The sequence below is a fragment of the Pseudorca crassidens genome, chromosome 1, assembly GCF_039906515.1.
Source record: "Pseudorca crassidens isolate mPseCra1 chromosome 1, mPseCra1.hap1, whole genome shotgun sequence".
In the NCBI taxonomy this organism is placed as follows: Eukaryota; Metazoa; Chordata; class Mammalia; order Artiodactyla; family Delphinidae; genus Pseudorca; species Pseudorca crassidens.
The window spans coordinates 113,186,517-113,193,803 of NC_090296.1; the positions used below are offsets into that span (position 1 = coordinate 113,186,517).

The 7,287-nt window shown below is 44.4% G+C and overlaps 1 protein-coding gene and 1 long non-coding RNA gene across 10 annotated transcripts in view; both read right to left on the bottom strand.

Annotated features, from left to right (window-relative positions):
• SPG21 (SPG21 abhydrolase domain containing, maspardin) overlaps nucleotides 1-7,287 on the bottom strand; it is a 111,578-nt gene that overhangs the window by 44,821 nt on the left and 59,470 nt on the right. The window lies entirely within an intron of this gene.
• Nucleotides 1-7,287, bottom strand: part of LOC137230641 (uncharacterized) — a 45,939-nt gene that overhangs the window by 13,674 nt on the left and 24,978 nt on the right. Inside the window, exon 2 of the long non-coding RNA XR_010946199.1 lies at nucleotides 2,727-7,274. This is a non-coding gene — a long non-coding RNA (uncharacterized lncRNA). The remainder of the gene's footprint in view (nucleotides 1-2,726; nucleotides 7,275-7,287) is intronic.

Consider the following 7,287-nt stretch of genomic DNA (forward strand, 5'->3'; position numbering starts at 1 on the left):
CATAGCAGTTCCCTAATCGTAACCCTTACCCTAATCATAACCTGTACACTAACACTAATCCATACCCTAAAACGTACCCTAAACCTAACCAGTTATCATATGCTAACCTCTACCCGTTCCCTAACACTAACCCTTACCCTAACTCGTATCCTAATCATAACCAGTACACTAACACTGACATGTACTCTAACACATACCCTAAACTGCTGTCATATCCTAACCTGTACCTTATATGGTACCCGATCCCTATCCCTATCCCTAACCCTTATCTTAACCCTTGCCCTAACTCATACCCTAATCTTAACCCGTACACCAACACTAATCTGCACCCTAACACATACCCTAAACTTAACCTGTTGTCCTACTCTAACCTGTACCCTAAACCGTACCTGCTCCATAACCCTAACCCTTACCCTAACCCTTCTCCTAACCTGTACCCTAATCCTAACCCATACACTAATGCTAACCCCATACCCTAACCCTTACCCTAAGTCGTACCTTAATCCTAACCCATACACTAACACTAACCCACACCCTAACATGTACCCTAAACTTAACCCGTTGTCCTACTCTGATCTGTACCCTAAACCATACCCGTTCCCTAACCATAATCCTTAACATACCATACCCTAATCCTAACCCGTACACTAACACTAACCTGCACCCTAACACGTACCCTAAACTTAACCCGTTGTCCTACTCTGACCTGTACCCTAAACCATACCCGTTCCCTAACTCTAACCTTAACCTTTATCCTAACTGTTACCCTAACCGTACTCTAATCAGTACACTAACACTAATCCGTACCCTAAGCCTAACCCTTTGTCATACCCTAACCTATACGCTAAGCCGTACCCGTTCCCTAGCCCCAACCATAACCCTTACCCTAACCGTACCCTAATCCTAACCCGTACACTAACACTAATCCATACCGTAACACATTCCCTAAGCCTAACCCGCTGCAGTACCCTAAACCGTACCCAACGCTAACGCTAACCCTTAATCTAACCCTTACCATAACCCACACCATAATCCTAAACAGTAAGCTAACCCTTACCCTAACACGTACCCTAACCCTAAATCGTTGTCATACCCTAACCTGTACCCTAAACCATATCCGTTCCCTAACCCTTATCTTATCTGTACCCTAATCCTAACCCATACAATAACACTAATCCATTCCCTAACCTTACCCTAACCAGTACTCTAATCCTAACCCATATGCTAATACAAATCCTTACCCTAACACGTACCCTAACCCAAACCCATTGTACCCCAAACTGTACCCTAAACCGTACCCGTTCCTTAACCCTAACCTGAACCCTAAACCTTACGCTAACCTGTACCCTCATCCTAACCCATACACTAACACTAACGAATACCCTAACACGTACGGTAACCCTAACCTAACCCCTACCGTAATCCTAATCCGTACACTTACAATAACCCATACCCTAACCCTACCTGTTGTCATACACTAACCTGTACCCTAAACCGCACCCATTCCCTAACCCTAACCTTAACCCTAACCCTTATTCTAACGCTTATTCTAATCCTAACCCTAACACTAACACATTAACCCGTTCCCTAATCCTAACCCGTACACTACACTAATCGTTACCTATAACGTACCCTAAGTCTAACCCATTGTGGTGCCCTAACCCGTACCCTAATCCTAACCATACACTAACACGTACTCTAACACACAACCTAACCCATTGTCGTACCCTAACGTGTACCCTAAACCGTACACATTCCCTAACCCTATCCCTAATCCTAACACTAACCCTAACCCGTACCCTAATCCTAACCATAAACTAAAACTAACCCATACCTCTATACGTACCCTAACCCTAACTCATTGCCATACCCTAACTCATGCCCTAAACTATACCCGTTCCCTAACCTTAACTCATACTCTTATCCTAACCCTTACACCAACACTAACACGTACCCTAAGCCTAACCCGTTGTCTAACCCTAACCCATACCCTCAACCGTAGCGATCCCATAACACTAACCCTTACCCTAACCCATACCCTAATCCTAACACATACCCTAACTCTAAACCATTGACGTACCCTTACCTGTACCTTAAACCTCACCTGTTCCCTGTCCCTAACCTGTACCCTAATACTAACCTGAACACTAATAGTAACCCATACCCTAAAACGTACCCTAACCTAACCCGTACCCTAATCCGTACACTAACAATAACCCACACCCAACACGTACCCTAACCCTAACCCATTCTCATACACTAACCTGTATCGTAAACCGCACCCGTTCCCTAACCCTAATCCATACCCTAATCATAACCCACACACTAACACTAACCTGTACCCTAACAAGTACCCTAATCCTAATCCGTTGTCGTAGCCTAACCTGTACCTTAAACCATACTCGTTCCCTAACACTAATCGTATCCCTATTCCTTACTCTAACCCTTACCCTAATCCTAATCTGTAACACTAACCCATAACTTAACAAGTACCCTAACTCTAACCTGTTTTCGTACCCTAACCAGTACCCTAAACCTTACTGGTTCCCTAACCCTAATCCTTACCCTAACGCTTATCCTAATTCTAACCCATACACTAATACTAACCCTTACACTACCATGTACCCTAACCCGTTGTACCCTAACCCTAACCCATACACTATACTAATCGGTACCCATAACATACCCTAAGCCTAACCTGTTGTACCCTAACTTGTACCCTAAACTCTACCCTTTCCCTAATCCTAACACTTAACCTAACCCTTACCAGAAGCCTTACCCTAACCCGTACCCTAACACTAACCCATACCCTAACACATACCCTAACCCTTGTCATACCCTATCCTGTACCCTAAACCGTACCTGTACCCTAAACCGTACCCATACCCTAATCCTAACTCGTACCTTAACACTAACCTGTACCCTAACCATAACATGTTGTCGTTCCGTAACCTTTTCTCTAAACTGTACTCGTTCCCTAACCCATACCCTAATCCTAACCCATACACTAACACTAACCCGTTCCCTAACACGTACCATAATCCTAACCCATTGTCGTACCCTAACTTGTATCCTAAACCGTACCTGTTCCCTAATGCTAACCCTAAACTTACCCTAAACCTTACCCTAACACTAATCTGTACACTAACACGTACCCTAACACATACCCTAAACCTAGCTCGTTGTAGTACCCTAACCTGTAACCTAAACCGTGCCCATTCCCTAACCCATACCCGAACCCGTACCCTAACACTAACCTGTCATACACTAAACTGTACCCTAAATTGCACCCGTGCCCTAACGCGTACCCTAATCCTAAACCGTATACTAACAATGACCCGTACCCTAACACATACCATAATTATAACCCATTGTCATATCCTATCCTGTACCCTAAAACGTATACATTCCCTAATTCTAACACCCTAACCCTTACCCTAACCCGTACAGTAATCCTAACCCGTACACTAACACTAACCCGTAACTTAACACATACCTTAACTCTAACCTGTTTTCATACCCTAACCGGTAACCTAAACCTTAGCCATTCCCTAACCTTAACCCTAACCCATATACTAACACTGATCCGTACCCTAACATGTACCCTAAACCTAACCTGTTGTCATATCCTAAACTGTACCCGTTCCCTAATCCGAACCCTTACCCTAATCTGTACCATAATCCTAACCCATACACTAACACTAACCCATACCCTAACATGTACCCTAATCCTAACCCATTGTGGTACCCTAATTCATACCCGTTCCCTAACGCTAACCCGAACCCTAAACCTTACCCTAACGTATACCCCAATCCTAACCCATACACTAACATGAATCCATACCCTAACACGTACCCTAACCTGTTGTCATACCCTATCCTGTACCCTAAAACGTACTCGTTCCCCAACCCTAACCCTTACCCTTACCCGTTCCAATATCCTAACCTGTACCATAACCATACCCTAACATGTTGTCATACCCTAACCTGTACCCTAAACTGTACCTGTTCTGTAACCCTAAGCCTAACACTCACCCTTACCGTCACCCTAACCCATACCCTAATCCTAACCCATACACTAACCCATACCACAACATGTACCCTAACCTGTACCCTAAACTATCAGTTCCCTAACCCTAACAATAACCCTTACCCTTACCCGAACCGTACCCTAATCCAAACCTGTACACTAACGCTAATCTGTACCCCGATAAGTACCCTAAGGCTAACCCATTACTGTACCCTAACCTGTACCTAAACCATACCCAATCCCTTACCCTTACCCTAATCCTTACCCTAACCCATACACTATTCCTAACCTGTACACCAAAACTAACCCATACTCTAAACCGTACCCTAACCCAAACCCTTACCCTAACTCATATGCTAATCCTAACCCATACACTAACACTACTGTGTACCCTAACACGTACCCAAAACCTAACCCTTTGTCATACCCTAACCGGTACGCTAAACCATACCCGTTCCCTAAACCTAACTCTAACCCTTACTCTTATTCTAACATATACCCTAATCCTAACCCGTACACTAACCTGTACCCTAACACGTACCCTAACCCTATCTCGTTGTCATACCCTAACCTGTACCCTAAGCCATACTTGTTCCCTAACCCTTACTCCAAACATAACCCTTACACTAACTCGTACCCTAATCTTAACCCATACCCTAAAATGTACCCTAACCCGTTGTCGTAGCCTCAACTGTACCCTAAACAGTACCCGATCCCTAACCCTTACCCTAACCGTACACTAATCCTAAACCGTACACTAACACGTAATCTAACCTTAACCTGTTGTCGGGCCCTAACCTGTACCCTAAAGCGTACCTGTTCGCTAACCCTAACCTGCTGTCATACCCTAACCTGTACCCTACACCCTACCCATTCCCTAACCCTTACCCTAACCTGTATCCTAATACTAACCCGTACACTAACACTAACCCGTACCCTAAAACATACCCTAACTCTAAACCGTCATCATACCCTAAACTGTACCCTAAACATTACCCGCTCCCTAACCCTAACTGGTACCCTAATACATATCCTAAACCTAACCCGTGGTCAGACCCTAACCTGTACCCTAAACCGTACCCTAACACTAACCTAAACTTGACCTAACCCGTACCCTAATCCTAACCTGTACACTAATACTAACCCATACCCTAACCCGTTGTCATACCCTAACCTGTACCTTAACCGCACCTGTTCACCAAACCTAACCCTTACCCTAACCCTTACCCTTATCTGTACCTTAATCCTAACCTGTACAGCAACACTAACCCATACCCTAACACGTACCCGATCCCTAACCCATTGTCATACCCTAAGCTGTACCCTAATCCGTACCCATTCCCTAACCCTTATCCTAACCTGTACCCTAATGCTAACCCATACACTAACAGTAACCCGTACCATATCACGTATCCTAATCCTAACCTGTTGTCATACACTAACTGGTACCCTAAACTGTACTGATACCCTAATCCTAATTATAATCCTAATCCTTACCCTAAACATACCCTAATCCTAACCCGTACACTAACACTAACCTGTACCCAGACACATACTCTAATCTGTTGTTGTACTTTAAACTGTGATCTAAACCATACATGTTCCCTAACCCTAACCCTTACGCTAACCTGTGCCCTAATCTTAACCCATACACTAACACTAACTCATACCCTAACCTGTACCCTAATCCATACCCGTTCCCTAACACTAAACCTAACCATGACCCTAACCCTAACCCGAAGCCTTACCCTAACTCTTATCCTAACGTATACCCTAATCCTAAGCCATACACTAACACTAACCTGTACATTAACATATACCCTAACCCGCTGTCGTACCCTAACCTGTACCCTAAACCATACCCATTCGCTAACCCTAAACCTAACCCTAAGCCTTACCATAACCCTTACCCTAACACGTACCTTAATCCTAACCTGTACACTAACACGTACCCTAACTCCTTATCGTACGCTAACCTGTACCCTAAACCGTATCCGTTCCCTACCCTAAACCTAACCCTTATCCTAACCCGTACCCTAACACGTACCCTAACCCTAACCCATCATCATGCCCTATCCTGTACCCTAAACTGTACCCGTTCCCTAACCCTTGACCATACTGTTAACCACACCAATATCCTAACCTGTACGCAAACACTAACACATACCCTATCTCTATTCCATTTTCATAGCCTAACCGGTACCCTAAACCATACCCGTTCCCTAACGCTAACCCTAATCGTTACCCTAAACCTTACCCTAACCCGTACCCTAATCCTAACCAATATACTAATACTAACCCATACCCTAACACATACCGTAAACCAAATCCCTTGTTGTACCCTAAACTGTACACTAAACCGCACCTCTTCCCTAATCCTAACTATAATCCTAAACCTTACGCCAAACTGTACCCTCATCCTAACCCGTACACTAACACTAATCCGTACCCTAACACGTACCCTAAGCTTAACCTGTTGTTGAACCCTAACCTGTACCCGTTCCCTAACCCAACCCTAACTCGTACCCAAATCCTAACCCTTACACTAACACAAAGCTGTACCCAACACATACCCTAAGTCTAACCCGTTGTCATAACCTAACCTGTACCCTAAACCGTACCCATACCCTAACCCTTACTCTAAGCTGTAACCTAATCCTAAACCATACACTAAAACTAACACGTACCCTAACCCATTGTCGTACCCTTACCTGTACCCTAAACCATACCTGTTCCCTAACCCTAACACTAACCCTTACCCTAACCCGAACCCCATGCCATAACATGTATACTAACCCCAACCCGATGTCGTACACTAACCTGTACCCTAAACCTCACCAGTTCCCTAACCCTTACTCTAACCCATAACCTAATACTAACCTGTGCACTAACACTAACCCGTACCCTAATACGTACCCTAACACTAACCCGTACCCTTACCCGAACCATACCCTAATCCTAACCCATACACAAACACTAATCTGTACCCTAATAAGTACCCTAAGCCTAACCCGTTCTCTTACCCTAACCCGTACCTAACCCGTACCCGATCCCTAACCCTTACCCATGCACTAATCCTAATCTGTACACCAAAACTAACCCGTACCCCTAACACATACCCTAACCCATGTCCTACACTAACCTGTATCCTAAACTCTACCCATTTCCTAATCCTAACCATAACCCTTACCCTTACCCAAACTGTACCCTAATCCTAACCCGTACACTAACACTAACTCATACTCTAATACGTACCC